At 41.2% G+C, this 18,260-nt stretch overlaps 1 protein-coding gene across 7 annotated transcripts in view; it reads left to right on the top strand.

The window, feature by feature from the left end:
• Csgalnact1 (chondroitin sulfate N-acetylgalactosaminyltransferase 1) overlaps positions 1–18,260 on the top strand; it is a 310,215-nt gene that overhangs the window by 129,578 nt on the left and 162,377 nt on the right. For 3 of the 7 annotated variants that reach the window (XM_074055097.1, XM_074055098.1, XM_074055095.1), the window contains exons 1-2: positions 7,301–7,551; positions 7,844–7,934. The exons of 1 other annotated variant lie outside the window; for it this stretch is intronic. The gene's annotated coding sequence lies outside the window, so the exon portion shown is untranslated. Of the gene's footprint in view, positions 1–7,300; positions 7,552–7,843; positions 7,935–18,260 lie in introns of those variants that run through there. 3 more of the 7 variants (XM_074055096.1, XM_074055099.1, XM_074055094.1) reach the window with 1 other exon arrangement.

Below are 18,260 nucleotides of genomic sequence, written 5' to 3'. Positions count from 1 at the left end.
GGTTTGTGACATGGCAGAACACTTGCCTAGCAAGCACAAAGCCCTGAGTTCAAACTCCAGTACCACCTCCTCTCCCCCAAAAAAGAATCACACCTCCTCTCTGAACTTCTGTGAAATGGAGCATCATAACTGTATCCACTTCTTTGATTCCTGAGATGAAATTATATGGACTAATCTTCAGTTGGGGCCCGCCCTATATAGCAAGTGCACAATAAATGCTGGCTAGTTATTGTTATAAGTCCTTTGAGAGTAGTTAGAACCATTTCTGCAAAAATCTTAAGAAAATAAGAACTATATTTTTGTGGGAGATGAGTATTATCTAGGCACAGTCCCTCAGTGCTTAGAAGGACTTTTCCGGGACTGTAAAACCTCTTGAGTTCCCAAATCAGAACTCTTTCTTCAGTAGTCTCTTATAAGCCTAGCGTAGCTTATTTTTTTCTGTCTTTTCATTCAACAGCTGTCTTAATTACTCCTAAACTTAACTCCTTGTCTTTAGATCTTTTTTCCTTACCATTGCCTTTCTACTCCATAATGTTTATGGCAGTGTAATTGATATATAGTAAACTCATTTGTGATATTTAAATTATGTATGTATAGAAACATCATCAAAATCAAGATAATGAATGTAACACATCGCTAGAATAATTTTCATGTGCCCCTTAGTAGTCATTGCTTTTGCCCTTTCTTGTCCCTCCTGGCTCCTCCAATCTACTCTCTGCTCCCAAGGCCTCGGGCAAACTCTGATCTGCTAGAATCTTGCATACATGGAATCCTGCAGTATGTATGACGGCAATCTATGTGATATGTGTATCAATAATTCATTCCCTTCTGATGGTTGAGTACTCCAATTCTTTATTCACTTTTACCCCATCTTGCTTACCTGGATAAGATACAGAATACAAACCTTTTAATGATTTAAGAAAATTTATTGATTTAGCATCTGTGTTTCCTGTTCTAACTTTTAATTTCACTACTGTCTAGTATACATAGTAAATAATGTATAGCAATTGTAGTTTTCCTGAGGGCAAGATTCATTTACATTTTATATGCATAGATTTTTAAAATGATGGCTACAAGCAATATTACTGTTTATTTATTTGAACCTTGAGATTAAATTTTTTTCCTGTCTCCCTAGTGAGCTGTCCCTCCGCATATATACAAATCCTTCCATCAGCCTAACCCAATGGATTGATTGAATATATTTAATTATGCAAATATTTACACAAGGTTTTCATTTTCATGGTGAAGTATTTATTCTGCGAGTGTTACAGTCTTTTTAAAAATATGGATAGCATGTTCTCAATTCCCTTGCAGTTGGAGCGTAACATCAAGTAAACTAAAAAAAATTCTTACAGCAAAAGTTACACATTTGCAAGATAATGAGAGATCATTTGGGAGGCAAGTCCATGTCTGCAATGACGTTTTACATCATCACAGTAACTGTCAACATTCCTGCATCTGGGAAGGAAAAAGACAGAAATTGCCATTCAAAATAAAATGCCAGTTCAAGTTTGGTGAAAGATTTAATTTCTTCATCTATCACAGTGTCACCAGCTCTGGGAATTCTATAGATCACACTTCAGTGCCAGAAGCAGAAAGTCTTGGCAGTAGGTAGTGGGTAGAATTTCCCCAGTGGGAATTGTGAAGAAGCCAGAGAAAATAACCTTTCCCTGTTCTGCATCTCAAACTTGTATTCTGGGCAGTTGTTCTGAGCAGCCAGTGATGGAGATAGATACATTGATCTTAAGAAATGCTACCAGGATTCTAGTAGCAGATAGGTTTTTATGGAGAACAATAAAAAGTAAGTTCACACAATTACCTAATGGCAACACTGTTGTTAGACCTGCTGTTTCTACATCACAGTCCCCTGCATGCCCTCTTCATGTTGTACCTTCAGTTGTGCTGGAGTTGATGTGTTGGTGTTGGAAGGTGTAATTTGTTCTCTTTGGGCTGTCCTTGTTGCCTGGGACATTGCATCTAGGATGAGCTGTTCTTGTTAATCTTCACATCTTCTTTGACTTTATCTAAATGGAGGGCTGTACTTGCCTTACTCTGCCAGCCCCCTTTGTGATAGAAACACCACACTTGGTTAATAGCTAAGCCTGTAGTTCTGATTGTTTGCTCTGTATCAATGAATCAATGAATCTTTATACCCAGAACCCCATAACTTCAAGTGTTCAGTAGCTTGTACTCTACTTGAGCTCATCTTTTGTCATATTCCCTTCTAAGTCAGAATGCCATCCTGTATCCTCATCATGGGGTAAAGTAGCTTGTGCCCATCTGTACCATATCTTCACACATTAGAAGAGGGTGGGGATCAGTAATCATGAATTGCTAATTTAGTCCAACCCCTTTAGTTGACAGATCTGGAACTGGAGATGTTTAGGACTTGCCTGAAGTCTTATGTAACTCACTGAAGAGGCAAAGCCAAATCTCCTGTTCTGGACAGGATTAAGTGTAACAGAGCTCCCTGAGCCACTGTTCATGCCTCATTAGCATCTGGGATGGTATCAGGCACCAGCTAAGCAGCTGCAGTGTCTAACAGGGCAGGGCAGCCCAGAAGGATTCCTTGTCAGAGGGTGTCTAATACAATGAACAATTGCCTGTGAGCATAACTATCACTCTGCAGACTACGTGCTGGAAACAGCTCTCTTTTATGAAGGTACATCGGCTGTCTGCCTGTATCTTAATTGATTTAGGAGAAAGACTGTGTTACTGGCCTCAAAACCCATGGCAAATAGAAGCAATTTAGTTTCTTTCAAGGGGACTAGGTATAACTCTGACCCTCTCCAGTCTCAATGAGTCACTCTTTATGTTCTAAAAGCACATTATTTATATCTGTAGTTGGCAGGTGAGGTGAGTCACTTTCATTTTCTGTCATGAGAATGGTTCATATGTTGACAATGTTAACAGGGCTCACCCTGGGGACTCACGAGGTCCCATGCCAGACTGATCTGTACATTGTAAAAGCAACATCAAATAATGTAATAACATAATTTTCTCATCCATGATTATTTCCACTTACCTGAGTGAGAAATTGAAATGGAGATAATAAGAGTGACCTATTTTAGTGGCAGGATTAGGAATAAGAAACAGATATTGTCTCACTGAATCTGCATCTGTGCTTTTGGGACCAGGACACAGAGCTTTTCCTGTCTTTCATTTCACAGAGTAATAATAATAAAAAAAGAGTAACCTCTGGGGGGAAAAACTTTAAAGTCAGTTTGGCCTAAGACGAACTGACGTACTATTTGCAGTCAGATTGTTTAATGTGGAAGGAACGTGGTTAAGAATATAGATAGTCACAGGCCATTTGTAATGTGTAGCATATAAGGGCACTTTCATTTCTGAAAGAGATCTTGAGAATGATGCTGATTTTAGAAGTTGGCTGACCCTGTCCCAGCTCTGACTTCAGCACTACCAGATAGAGGATTCCACTGACTTATACAAGTAATCAAAAAACGTTATCACCCGGGTTTTAAAGTACATGTTATTATCCACTTTGCACCTAGGAAATCTCACCAGGTAGCTCTCATCGGTAGACACTTATCTGATTTCCTTCGTTGTTTTGGGCATGCGTGTGGTGAGGAGTCTGCAGTGCTCCCTCCTCACTTCATAGTTCAGGAATAAGTGTCAGACACTTATCATGGTTTATTTACATAGATGGCAGATGTAAGGATTGAAATTGAGGAGCGTGAGGAAACCCTGGAGCTTAAGGCAGCTGGACGGGTACTTTCACACTATTGGACCAATTGTGTTTTGGAAGCTCTTTGGAAATTAAAATGGGACAGACTTTCACTCATTAATGGTACATTGCCTGCAACGGTTCCTAGCTCGTTAAGCTATTGCTGCCCTCTGTGGACTCATGTGTAGCATTTTTGAGTACTCTTTTCAGTAGCTGATTTTGGGTAGTCCTCTTATAACAGGATTAAAAAACTGTTTAGGGAAGACTGCTAATTAATGTATGCCAAATTCTATTACCCTGGGTGGGGTGAGGCTAACTGCCCAACCTTTAGAATTCCAACTGGACAATTTCCAATACCCAAGTATGTGTTTTCTTCATGGACTTTTCCCGGCCTCTCTCATGCACATCTGGCCCTCTCTTGCTCCATTCTTTTTTTTTTTTAATTTTTATTTTATTCATATGTGCATACAATGTTTGGGTCATTTCTCCCCCCTTCCCCAACCCCCTCCCTTACCCTCCCCCTATTCCCTCCCTTACCCCCCCTTACCCCTCGCTACCAGGCAAAAACTATTCTCCCTTATCTCCAATGTTGTTGAAGAGAGAGTATAAGCAATAATAGGAGGACCAAGGGTTTTTGCTAGTTGAGATAAGAATAGCTATACAGGGAGTTCACATCCACTGATCTCCTGTACATGTGTGTTACCTTCTAAGTTAATTCTTGAACTAACCTTTTCTCTAGTTCCACTGCTGGTGGGAATGTAAACTAGTACAACCACTCTGGAAAAAAATTTGGAGCCTACTTAAAAAGCTAAACATTGATCTACCATATGATCCAGCAATACCACTCTTGGGGATATACCCAAAAGACTGTGACACAGGTTACTCCAGAGGCACCTGCACACCCATGTTTATTGCAGCACTATTTACAATAGCCAAGTTATGGAAACAGCCAAGATGCCCCACCACTGACGAATGGATTAAGAAAATGTGGTATCTATACACAATGGAATTTTATGCAGCCATGAAGAAGAATAAAATGTTATCATTCGCAGGTAAATGGATGGAATTGGAGAACATCATTCTGAGTGAGGTTAGCCTGGCCCAAAAGACCAAAAATCATATGTTCTCCCTCATATGCCCCATTCTTGCCATAACTTAAACGTGGGAAGTCAAGTAAGCTCTTCCATATCCTTACTCTCTATGCCAAACTGTCAAGAACACAGTGGGTACCAGATGACAGAGGATAGGACCCAGACCTGGACACAAGATTTTAGACTGAGGGATGTCTGTCACTCTCTGATGTGCAAAAACTAGGCTCTGGATCTACTCTACATATCACAGTTGTTCCTGGGTTTAGTTTTTGCTTTTTGCAAAAGACAGTGATGTCTTTTTTTTTTTTTTTTTTTTGATATTCAGGAAGACTTGCCCAAATTTTTGCCACTGAGATTTCTTATAAAGATAGATTAGGGATCCAAGGAGGGCTGTGTTCCCACGGCTTAAATGGCAGCCTTTGAATGTTGGTGGCATGTCTGGCCACCACCCTCTCTCCTAGCAACCCCTATCCTCACTGCTAAGGATACATACATGAAGACTAGTTTCACATAAGGCAGTGCTGCACAGGGGAGAGAGCAAGGCTTGCTTTTTTCTCTGTCTTCTTTTGGAGTTTCAATTTTCAAAGATCGAAAAATCTTGGCTTTACTATGTATTAACTAGGCATAATTCTTAACACCTTATTTCCTCCCTTTGTAAAAGTTGGAATATTACTGCATGTGTCCATAGCCTCATTGTGGGGGTACAATGCTTTCCTACACAATGAGGTAGCACGGTATACAGCACACAGTAGGTCTGCTGTTGAATAAGGCCTGAGTCCAGTGGAATACACCCCTTCTCCTTGGCGTGCCTGTGGTCACCTTCTGTAATTTTCCATGATGCTGTTCCCTTTCACCATGATCACCAAGGGGGTCTTGTGGGTGATTCTGTCTTCCTGTACTTTTCCTTTTACAGTTGGCGGCAGCTCCCCTCTGGATGAACAGGAGTCTTGGCACGGCCCAGGGCCCAGGAGCAGAGTTTTAATGAGTTCTTTCAGTAGGAAAAGGGGGAGGAGCTGAGGCATCTTGTGCTCCTAACCTGCAGTTCAGTACTGCAAGTACCATTTCCTCAAAGCTGATGAATGTGGATTATTGTGTCTCCAGGAAAAGACTGTGGAGATTTCTCTCCAAATTGCTGGAGTAAGAAGTAGAAGTGAGATTAATGATCATATGGAGGTCTGAGCTGATGGTCTATTTGTTTTCATTCTGAAAACAAGTGTGGTTTTAGATTATGTAGACTTCCCCTCATTTACTTAGACAAAAAAGACTATTCACTAAGGATATCAGGAGAGACCAGGGCAGAGACCGATCCTCCCAAAGCTGTCCCCTGCATGCTAAAAGGCAGAAAAGGAAATTTAGGTTGTTGGGAATGAGAATGAGAGATTGATCGGAAGGCAAATTATAAACTCATTTCAACTCTTGGCCTGCAGGCTGTGAAGTACCATTCTTTGTTGTCAAGGATGGAAAACAACTCAGATGCAGGTCCAAGTGATCATTTCACGCTGACACTGCTGCCTTTCTGCCAGCTGCAGTTCCATTAGACATAGACTAATTAGTCAGGCAGAAGCGGAAGTGAGTTGGGAGATCACAGCCAACGGAGGCAGCCCTACAGTGGAGGCCCTGAGTTGGGGTCTGGAGACCTGGCCCTAGGCAGGGCAACCGCTTTAATGTTAAACTCACAGCAAACTTGGGTAAGAGAGTGCAGTTAGAAAAGACTCTAAAAAGAAAAATGAAAAAAAAAAAAAAAAAAGAAAAGACTCTAAACTTCTGCAGTAATACGCCTTACATGTCTGCTGACTTTCTCAATGCCAGCGAATCACAGGAAACCTTCTCATTTAGTTGCCAGGAGCTTGTCCCCATGGAGACAGGGTGGACCCACACTCTGCAGACCTGAGCCCCCTATCAGTCTCTGCTTTGGCCTCAGATAAACCAGGCTGAATTTTATTATTCCTGCACGTGAAATGAGAACGTGTGTGTGTGTGTGTGTGTGTGTGTGTGTAAGGGCAGAATCTACACGATCTAAAATATATATGTGCACACACACACACACACACACAGCTATTACTTGAATTATGGACAGATGGGATAAAAATGATGAAACCCGTTGGGAAAGCGGGCTCTGCATTAGTTAATTGAGGATAGCCTCATTAACACATTTCACATGAAAGGCTTAGTCTCTTTCCAGAATATTCCCATTCCAGGGCATTTTGCCTGTACCTCTTTCTGATTTCGCTTTTATCTTAGGGGACCCACCTATTTCCCCCTGGAGTTTCCTCAAAAGCTGGGACAGCGTGAGGTGCATCCTCCTCCCCCATCCCCAGTTCCTCCCTGAGAATAAAGAGCTGGAGAGCAGCGGGGCGGGGCGGGATCAGGGGACCAGGCTGCGGTGGCATCCTCAGGTCACAGCCCACCTCAGGAGGTGACCCTGGCGCAGCGCATAGGAGCGGTCAGCGCTGTCCCGCCCGCAGCCGGCGACCTTCCGGGGCGGTGCTGCGCTGCGAGCTTTGGGCGAGCGGCTTGGCCGGGCAGCGCGTGGCGCCTACAGGGCGACATCGGGGGTGTGTGGGGGGGACCCTTGGAGGCGTGCGCATTCCTTCCTTCCCCTGAGGATTTTCTGCTTTCGTGGGCTTTCTTCCCCAAACGGTGGCGCCGAGCGGGGTTGCAGAGGGGGCAGCACTCGCACTCGGAACCCGACTGGAAGCCAGCGCAGTCACAGCCTCCAAAGCTGGCGCGCCAGTTGGAGCAGCACTTTGGCCTCTGCGCGGCTCTCCTGGCGAGGTTGGCTGCATCGAGTTGTTCCTTTTCGTGAGAAAGTGCTGTGCTCGGCTTTGCACCCTCCTCTACCCTTGTTAAACCTTCTTCAGCTCATGTTTAAAACCAGATACTCTGCATTTTGCTCGCTAAGATGCGGAGAGGGAAAATACCACCCTGCTTTATTGGGGGGGGGGGAAGGCTGAGTAATACTTTTCCTAGGAGTTGTTTGTTATGTCCTCATCGTATAAACTTTGCGATAGCACCTGTGTTTAAAGCATGAGCATTTACGAGGGTTACTCCTATCTTTATATTGTAGATTCCTTTCCGTTTCAAAGAAAGAGGCCAAGATAACTTTTGTCCCCTGGAGGAACGACGTAGCCATCCCCTGACCTTTCCTGGTGCACCAGGTAAGCGAGTCTTAACAAATGTCTTAAGATCCGCTTGCCTCTGTACTATCTCAGTTGTGTTCGGTGTTCTGGATATGTTTGAGGTGTGTTAAATCTCATTTTACTTTCAATAGTTTGATGATTTTTTTTTTTGCCATTTATCTTTTCTCAGAGTGACAAGTGTCTTAATATCACAGTAGCGAAAATTCTATTTTTTTAAGTGTCCTCTTAAGCAGGGACAATTTGTTCTTCTTTTGGAAGTTGGGATAGAATATTAACCATTCTAAAATATTTACCATAATCTAAAATATTTACTATAAAATAATATGTATTGGTATTCTAATACTATTTACCATAAAATGTTTACCATGCTACAAAATAATTGTTGAGAAAAGATGTATCAGGAAATCGCAGACGGAACTTTCTCTTGAACTTACAGCACAACTCTGGTGTACCTCCTAGCGCTCTGAGAATAACACTAGTGGCTTATGTTGTTGGTTTTAGTCGAAGGATGAGTGTACCTCTCCAGAATGTTGTTTCAGTTCTGCCAGTACTTTTGAGTTTCTTTGCAATAAGGCATTTTATTGTATCTGGCAAGGCTGAACTTAAAAAACAAAAATAAAACAAGAGCTCTGGGGACATCATTAACTTTGTAGTGCAACTGTAAGAATTAGGAAGGTGTATATAAGGCTCCTATCTTCAGCAGAACTATCTTTTTTTAAGTTTTTCTCTAGAAATGACTCAGTCACACTAACGATAAGGTAAGCTGTGCTCAGCATATACATCTGTCTTCAAAATATCCCTTCTTCCGTTAACAAATGTCTCTAGAGGTTTTGTTATGATTTTGTATTTTTGTTTTTATTTCGGTACCCTAATTAAGATAAAAGAGTAGAAGTTAGTGAAAACATTTGGTTTTATTTGATTCTGTATTCATGAATTGCCTTGTTCTAAAATGATAGTACGTGTTTTTTTTTTAAAGGAGTATATTTGAGTTACTAGCAAAAGAAAACCTTGATCAAAAGTTAATAATACAAAAAAAAATAACTGAAGAACACGTCTTCACATATTCTCCCTTCCTTCCCTCCCTTCTCTTCTTCCTGGCACAGGCTTGGAATCCCAAGGCAGGGGAGTTAAAGTCTGGTTCAAATATTTAATAGCACTAGGCCATGTAAGTTTGCACTAGGGATATCCTTGTGTGCTGAGCACGTCCTTCATAGAGCTGGTGCCAGCAGGGTTCCTTCCCAGTGAATTGCCACTCCCCGTACCTTTATCCTTATTCTGTCACTTGTTGCAGCTCACAGATGTGCTTCCTGCTTTTCCTCACCCTGAAATGCACCCACATTCCCTTGTCCATAATCCCCTTCCTCCTGTCAAGAAGAGATACACGTGTCTCTCTGTGTTGTTCCTCCCTTTCCCTGTGTTCTCGGTCCCACCTGTCTCCCCACCTTCTCCTGCCTGCTTGTCCCCCACTCACTGTAGCTGTGTTGGTCTCCATACTCTTCTTTCTACCTGGAATACTTTCATCGTCTTGCTCCTCTTGAATCTTCTACTCATCTTTAAAAACTCATCTTCACAGCAGTTTCTAAAGTGAAACATTTCTCTATGGATAATGGTTAGGCCTGAGAACCAGAGACTGGCTCCTGTGAGATGCCAAATGAAGGAATGAATGAGCGAATGAATGAATGGATAGAAAAGAGTGAATAAAAAGATGGCTGGTACCTGAAGGTGTCTCCTCTCCTCCTACTGTATTCTCTTAACCCTTCTACATTCTTCTGCATGGGTGCATGTCATTGTATTGTCAGTACTGCTTGCATGATGGGTTCCTGAACTCACCCCTAAGCAGACCTTCCTTTTCTCATTTCAGTTCTCAGTTCCTTGACTATAGTGTCTGGGGAGTACAGACTCTGTAGACACAAAACCTTGTCGGCCCTATGCAGTTCTACAGACTCAGGAAACATGACTGCCAAGTAACAAGAAATGATAGGTGATCCAGTCTTTTTTTGGGGAATGAAGCAGATAAACACAACCACGGACTGCATAACGATGACAGTGGTCCTGTTAGATTACATTGCCTGGTGATGCTACAGCCTTCTCAGTTTGTATATGTGTACTCTGTGATGCTCACAGAACACTGAAATCACCTAATGATGCATCACAAGGCATTGTTCAGAATGTATCCTTGTTGTTAAGCAATGCCTGTAACAATATGAAACCATCTTGGCAAGTTGATCATATTTTGAAAAGCCAGAGAATTAAGTGAGGGAGCTTGTATTCTGTAAGTGAGCTGCTTTTGGATGTGTGCTCCACTTTTAAGATATTTTCATTTACTGGAATGAGGTGTGACATTAAGTCTGTAAGCTTTTCATGAGTGTCAGCTTTGACCATCTCAACTCAGACTTATGTTTCTGAGCCATGGTTTGTCCCCAGAACTTCCCCACTGGGACCAGAATGGGTATCTAGTGATGAGTATCTTCTAGCATGTGTTTTTCTTCCTGTTGATCAATATGTAATTAGGTCTTGTTTCTTGTCTTTCCTATTCTGTTTTGGGCCTCTGCTTAATTAGTGTCCTTTTTCTTCAAGTTAATTTCTCACCTCCAAGCCTGGCTTCAGCTTCTCACCTCCAGGGCTTGTTCCACTGTCCTCTATCCATGGAGCCTCCCTTCCTCTTGACCCTCCTGACTCTCCTTCATTTCCTGGGATTCAGTTGCTGGTGGTGGGATCATAGGAGGAACCTTTTTTTGAGCCTAGCCTAGGGTATTCTGGGCCATTGTGCCTCTGTGTCACCTTATTTTCTCCATTGTTTATAATTATTTACCTGTTAGAGGTAGTCTCTGAATTTTTAGCATCTAGCATATATCTCTCATATTCATACTCAAAGACAAATGTTGGAATGAATTTCTGGTATCTGAAAACACTCATCAGAAGTCACGGTCAGCCTTTTCATTTGGTGTGTTTGACAATGTGCCTGCCTTTCCTAGACTTCCTTCTTTCTTTTTAGCTTTTCTATTTTCTGTGCTACCATGGAGGCGAGGGATTTGAGCTTAGTCGATCTAACTCCAGCACCCAGCTTGCTTAGTTAAATAAAATTAAATGATGAAATCTGTTGAAATTGTTCTAAGAAAGGGGTGGAGGGTGTGAGGGAGAGTGGAAAAGGTGAATCTAATTAAGATACATTGCAAGCAGATATGTAAATATCAAAATGAATCCCCATACAATAACATATGCTAATAAAATGTTTTCAAAAAGTAAAGTAACCCCAGAGTCCATTTTTAGATGAATGGATAAGCAAAATATGGTGTATCCATACAATGGGTTGTTAGTCTTAAAAAGGAAGGAAATTCTGATACAATATGGATGAACCACCTTGAGCATACTATGCTAAGCGAAATAAGCCAGTCATGAATGACAAATATTGTATGATTTCACTTATATATGGTGCCTCACAGATTCATATTTATAGAGAATGGGAGTGGCGGTGGGTGGGCAGAATAGGGACTTGTCCAATGGGTACAGAGGTTCAGTTTCAAGATGAGAAAGTTCTGGAGATTGCACAATAGTCAATGTGCTTAGCACCACTGTACAGTGAATGGGCTTAACAAACTGAGTTGTGCACTTGCAAATGGTTAAGATGGTAAATTCTATGCTATGTGTATTTTACCACAATCAAAAATACAATCAAAATGTTTTCTTTTATAAGGATAATTATCTTTTAAAAGGAAAAAATTGAAAGAAATTTGTTTGACTGAGGGACTTTTCTTTGAGTTTTAGTTCTCCTTTATTCATACTTTAAAATCACTATTTAAACGTAAATAAATCTGTCTTTACATTTAAATGTATTGTGTATAAAACAAGCCATCTTTACTTTGGTAAGATCTTTAGAATTTATTTTTAGACCTTGTTACTCTTTGTTTTATTGCTGCCTATTTTTGCAGTTAAAATGTGATTCAGAATTACTCACTTCCTCACCTGTTTTTCTTCAGCAAAGATAATAGGATCTTAGTACTTATTCAGAAATACTTGTATGACACTTAAAAAATTACTTTTATGATTAAGAGCAGAAATGTTTGTTCTGTCACAAGCAAGAGGGTGTGACAAACTCTAGGGTGTGATTTGATTGCTCATAAGGAGCCAGCTATTTCAGTCTTTTCTGGGTTCCCCCTCCCCCCATCATGCTAATAGCCCTTTCTTGTGGAAAATCTGACTCTGAAAGTGTACCCATATGTTTGAAAAAGTGCAGTTTCAAAATGTTCAGCAACTCTGAAGAAACCATTCTCTTTTTGCTCAAAGTTTCTGACCCACAATGTAATCTCTTTCCTGCAGAATTTAAAACAAAACTGGAATCACATCAGCCTAGGAGCACATTGGCTGAGAAGAGAAGGAAGGCAGGAATGTAATGGAGTGGTGTAGCAAGGGCTGGGGTAAGAGTGTGAGGTGGGAAAAGGAAAGAATTGTAACCTGCTGGACACAGTCAATTTAATGTTAATGAAAGTTTTTAACATTATAAACTTGATCATATAGTCAAGAGCTCCCCAATAAAATTTATCTCTTCTTCTGGGCAAATATTTAATTCATGTTATCACTTTAAATTCTTTTCTAAAGTATTTAAAAATATTTGGTAATCATAAATATTACTTTTCCCTGGCTGGTCTTGAACTGTGATCCTCCCTATTTCCATCTCCTGAGTAGCTAGGATTATAGGCTTAAGCCACCACCCAAATGTTTTAATAAAGAGTTGTATTCTTTCAACTCAACAAACACATACTGAGGCTTACTATGTGTTGGATTTTAAATGGACATCGTGGTTACCAAATGCAAGTTTTTAGCTTGGAACCCAGTCTTTGCTGAAGGTCTCAGTCATCGACAGAGAAACGAGAAAAGTAAGCTGTTGTTTTTTTCTCAAACAGCTAATGTTCCCTTTAAAGGAATAACTTTTACCTTGAGGTTTTGGCATTTTCCTCCCTTGTTTGTTAAAATTTAAAATTATTTTAGGATAGCTAATTAATTACATTAATGTTTATTTTTAAAATGCTATTTTTTGGCAAAATAAAATGTTGAATATTATCTATCTGTGTTGATTGCAAGAAACAGCAATCAATCAGGCTAAACAGGAAGGGTATTTATTGGAAGACTGACCCACAGAACTAATGGGAAGGCTGGAAAACCAAGTTCATATCTAATAAAAACCTGCTGTCAGGGCTACTTGTGTCATCAAATGTGTTTTCTGACTTTCAAAAGCATATGAATAACCAATCTCATCCCAAGCATAGTGGGTGAATGCCAAGGAGTAGATGTCTTGTTAGGGAGAAAAAGACTAAGTTAAAATTAAATACTTCCACATGATTTATAACATTTTACTTTTAGACAGTTTGTCGTCATTGTTGCAGTAAGTGAATTAAAACTCATAGCCTTGGAAAATTCACATCTGTCCTAATTTGAGTCCTGACCTAACATTGGGGTGAGGACTGTACCTGGGGTGGATTAGCTAAGAGCACGTGGGCCAGCTGTGTTATTTTTATATTATATGTTCACTTGACTTTTCTTCCCCTGAGTCCCCCTGAAGTCCTCGTTGCATGTTTCAGACTCAGTGGTATTATTCATCTCACCACAGTTTGATTCAAGGCATGCCAGCTCTTATTTTTACTGCTTAGAAATTAGTACCAGATTGCTGTTTGGATAAATTTGTCCCCCAAAGGCTCATGTGTTGGAAGCTTGGTCCTCAGTGTGGTGATGTTTGGAAATGAAGGAACCTTTAGGAGGTGGGGCTTTTTTTTTTTTATTGTTTTATTATTCATATGTGCATACAAGGCTTGGGTCATTTCTCCCCCCTGCCCCCACCCCCTCCCTTACCACCCACTCCGCCCCCTCCCTCTCCTCCCCACCCCCTCAATACCCGGCAGAAACTATTTTGCCCTTATCTCTAATTTTGTTGTAGAGAGAGTATAAGCAATAATAGGAAGGAACAAGGGGTTTTGCTGGTTGAGATAAGGATAGCTATACAGGGCATTGACTCACATTGATTTCCTGTGGTGTATGTTACCTTCTAGGTTAATTCTTTTTGATCTAACCTTTTCTAGGAGGTGGGGCTTAATGGGAGGTCCTTAGGTCATGGGGGGTGTGCCTTGGGAAGGGATTAAAGTAACTCTCTTGGGATCCCTTGGTTGGACATGTCCTGGCCTTTTTGACTACTTATCTGGCAATGTGATTGTTCCCACTTACATATGACCTTCCATGATGCCATCTCTCACAAGAGCCTCACCAGAGCTGAGCTGATACCAGCAACTATCCCTTGCAATTCCAGAACTGTGAGTTTAATGAACCTGGCTTTGTATTTGTCACAGTAACTGAGAGTGGACGAATACACAGATTATGCATATTAGGTGTTCCATGACTTCTCTCCATCAGAAGACACTTTGACACTGTCCTTGAAACTCTCCCTCCCTTGGTTCATTTCCATAATGTGACAGTAAGTTCCTCTAGTATTTTTCATGCTTCTTTGGCTATTCCTACATAGTCTTCCTTCCCATCCCTTACATATTAATGTCCCTTCACATTCTACTCTCTGTTCCTCTCATTATTTCCATCTATGGAGTTCCTTTTGGTCTTTGTAGTGAACTTTCATCTCTTTGTTAGGGACTTCCAAATTCATACAACTGCTCATACTACTTTTCTGAACTGAGGACTCCAGGCCCCTCTACTACATATCCCACCAGCACCCCAACTTACAACATCCTCAGCTGAGAGTTTACATTCTCCCTCACTAAGTCACCACCCCCTCTTCCTCCCCCTTCCTTGTGGCTATGCAGGCCAGAAACCCTGAAGGCACCCTTGGCATTCCCTACTTCATTCACCCTGCTTACTTGGCCTACTGCCAAGTGCTGACATTCTACCTCTGTTTGTGTAAATTTGACCCGTTCTCTCTCTTTGCTACCATCTCTGGTTCATTCAGGCTCTTGTCATTTTGCCTGTGAACTACTGCAATGCTCTCCTTACCTTGACTTCTTAAGGAACCTCTTCTCCACCATGCCATCCCCCTCTTCCACCCTGCTTCCATCATGGCTTTATAGAATGTATCTTTGCTCATGCTTCTCACAATCTGTAGTGACATCCAGCACCCCCAGGGTCAACTTTAAGTCCTTTCTTCCACCCACTTTCTGTGCTCTGGTGTGCCAGCCATACTAAATCCTGTGAATTCCCATAGCACTAACCCTCTCTCCCTTGGCTAGTGTCCTTGCTGTTTCCTCTCCCTAAGATGGCCTTTCCAGCTTATTGGCTTGTCTACTTCCTACTTAAGTCTCAATAGCTTACCTTAGGCAGGCCCTTCTTCCCACTCCCTTTCTCCTAGGTTGATTTTCTAGGCTAATTTGGCCTTTTAATGGCAATTACTGAATAGTGTTACTGCTATTTAGTTTTCTTGCTTTCTTTTGTACTAGTTGTGATTTCCTGAGTATACTGAACACTGTTGGGTACAGTGCCTACCCTCATGCCTGGCCTCTGGGAGGCACTCAGCAAAAATTTAGTGAATAATTCATGATTCAGGAATGTGTGTAATGGGTGGAAGCACCCCTCTGATAAAGAAGGTGGGAAAATGCATGGCCAAGGAGCTTCTTCTTCTTTTTGTGAGTCTCCATGTTCCCTCTCAGAGGACGGCCGTTATTTCTTCCTGGATAAAAATCATGGGAGAAACTGGTGATTTAAAAAGTACATAAATGAAAGAAAATAGTTAACTTAGAAAGAGTAAAAAATTGCATGGAAAAAGTAACTTTTGGTTATCTTATTTACTACATTTCTAATCCCATTACCAAAGTGTTTTCTTTTGGCTCAAAGAACAAAAACAGCAATGTGGAACACCAATGTTGTAAGTCTACCGGTCAATATTTTTGTAGGATGTATTTGGGGAGTTTTCTTCCCATTAGAAGCAGACTAAAGGTGTTATTTTGGCATTTCCCTTTGACTCAACTTCTGCTTCATTGACTTTGGGGCACATAGGCTCATGTCCATGGTCTTTTTCCCCTCCAGCTATTTCTTGCTATGGCAATGGCTGAGCTGTTCCAGTGAGAAGCAGTTTGGCTTCACAAGGATTCTAGAAACTTCTGTGATATCTCTTTTTAGCCACATAAGCCAGTAGAAGTTACTTAGCTCCTCCACACTTCAGTTTCTCTATCTGGAAAAGGAAGCAAATAGTACCTTTTGGAGTCATAGTGATTGAGATTAACCATTGTGAAATATCTGGCACATAGTAGATATGCAATAAATTCCTATCAATATTAGGTAGCATAAACTTTTTTACTACTCTTAAGTGGAAAAAAGAAACCTCTGATCACGGTTTCCTCCCTTTTCCTCTCCCAGCTTACATAATTGAATGAATTAAATTGCTTCTTAGTTAATTAATTTTACAAACAGTAGCTTGGATGTCAACCATGAGCAGACACTGTGCCCAATGCTGGAGATTCAGGGAGGAACATGACAACCCTTGTATTTAAGGAGCAGGCTGGAGTAGAGGCAGGGAAGGAATTTGGTTTTGCACAAAGTTGAGAAAGGTCCTGAAGTATGTATGGACTTGGGGAGCAGGAAGAGGGACCTCCACGCAGCCTGGAGTGAAGAAATAATGGAATCCGTCCCTAGAGCAGAGTGATGCTTGAGCCACATTCCTGGAGAGTGTGTAGTAATGGGCTGGGCCCACTCAGAGGAAATGCAGTAGCCTTTAATTCTGGTGTCCTTTTCTCTGTACTGAGTCTCTAGCTCATTTAATTTAGGGTAAAAGCCATTCTTCTTATTCACACTCTGTAAAGATATTTACAGACTTCTATAAAAGAACAAACCAAACCACTGTCCTTTAAGTATGGCTGGTGGTAGGGAGGCTGGAGGTTCCCAGTATGGGAACCTACATCCCACAGTGTGGCTCTTGGGTCAACATGCAGCAGCCTTCTGGGGCACTGGAGCCCCTTAGGGATACCTGGTTCCACTCTACACCATGGCTTGGCATCACTGGGGGAGCTTCTGGTATGGTTCTGCCCACAGGAGAACCACAGAACGATTGACTTCACTTCCATGTGGCAAACCCCAGCCATCAGGACTCCTTTTAGCATCTGTGTTTCAGGATTGATGTCTCCAGTCCTTTTCACTGGTCCTAAACTGCATGCACTGTAGTGCCTGCAACAGGCTGAGGACCACGAACCAACTTTGTGTGCTTTGTACCATACTATGGGTTATAGGGAACCTCCTGTCAGAAGACCACATGCTTCTAGTCCCTACCTTCTTGATCTTCAGTGGGAATACCGTGTTTCATCAGTTAATCTCTTGACCTTTTGTGCCCAAATATTGTATACACAGTGCTTTCCTTTTTGAATATAATTTCTTTGGAAGTAAGATCAAATTATAGTTGGAAAAATAAGAATAGTACAAGAACACAGATACACCCTTCACCCAGATTGACCTGTTTTCTGCATTTTCATCAGTTATTTCTCAGTTATATGGTTTGTCTGTCCCTCTGCCCCCCATCATATATACACATATAAAATAAATCCATATAATATGTATCTGAACTGTTGTAAAGTTCATATGCCACAGACCTGCTCAGTATGAGCTCTTAAGCATAAAGCTCTTCTCTTACATAACGACAGTGCAGGAATCAGCATCAGTGAATTTAATATCTATTTAAATTTACCTAACGTACTGTCTATTCCAGCTTTTAAAATCGACCCAGTAATGACCTTTTAATAACATTCCCTTCCAGGATCAGGTATTCATTTCATTTTTAGGTCTTTATGTCTCTTTAATTTGAAACATGGTCACAGCTTTTCTTTGTGTTTTGTAAAAATGATAAAATGATGTTTTTGAAGAACACAGTCTTTTTTTTTTTTTGGTGGTCCTGGGGTTTGAACTTGCTAGGCAAGCACTCTCTCACTAGAGCTATGCTCCCAGCCCTGTTTTTGCTTTAGTTACCTTTAGATAGGGTCTTGCTCTTCATGTCCTCCTGCCTTGCTGGCTTTGGGGTGAGATCCTACTACCTATACCTCCCGAGTAGTTGGAGGCCCATACCAAAACTCCCAGCCTACGAACACAGTTTTTTGTTATTTTTAAGACTATTGCTCACTTTGGGTAAGTAATTTTAGCAATCGGATTCAGGTTCCACATTCCTAGCATTAAGGCTACCAAAGTGATGACAGTTGTTATTAGAGTGTCGCATCCAGAGGCACATGATGTCCATCTGTCTCCTGGTGATGTTAGTTATGATCATCCAGTTAAAATGTTGTCTGACTTCTTTGCTATGTGGTTATGACTTTTCTCCTTAAGCCAATAAGAAATATGCTGCCTCCCACCTTTTGATACCCATCAGTCAATTATTAG

The sequence above is a fragment of the Castor canadensis genome, chromosome 14, assembly GCF_047511655.1.
Source record: "Castor canadensis chromosome 14, mCasCan1.hap1v2, whole genome shotgun sequence".
Classification (NCBI taxonomy): domain Eukaryota; kingdom Metazoa; phylum Chordata; class Mammalia; order Rodentia; family Castoridae; genus Castor; species Castor canadensis.
Note: the sequence above shows the minus strand (reverse complement) of the source record. Positions and strands in the feature narration are given on the sequence as shown.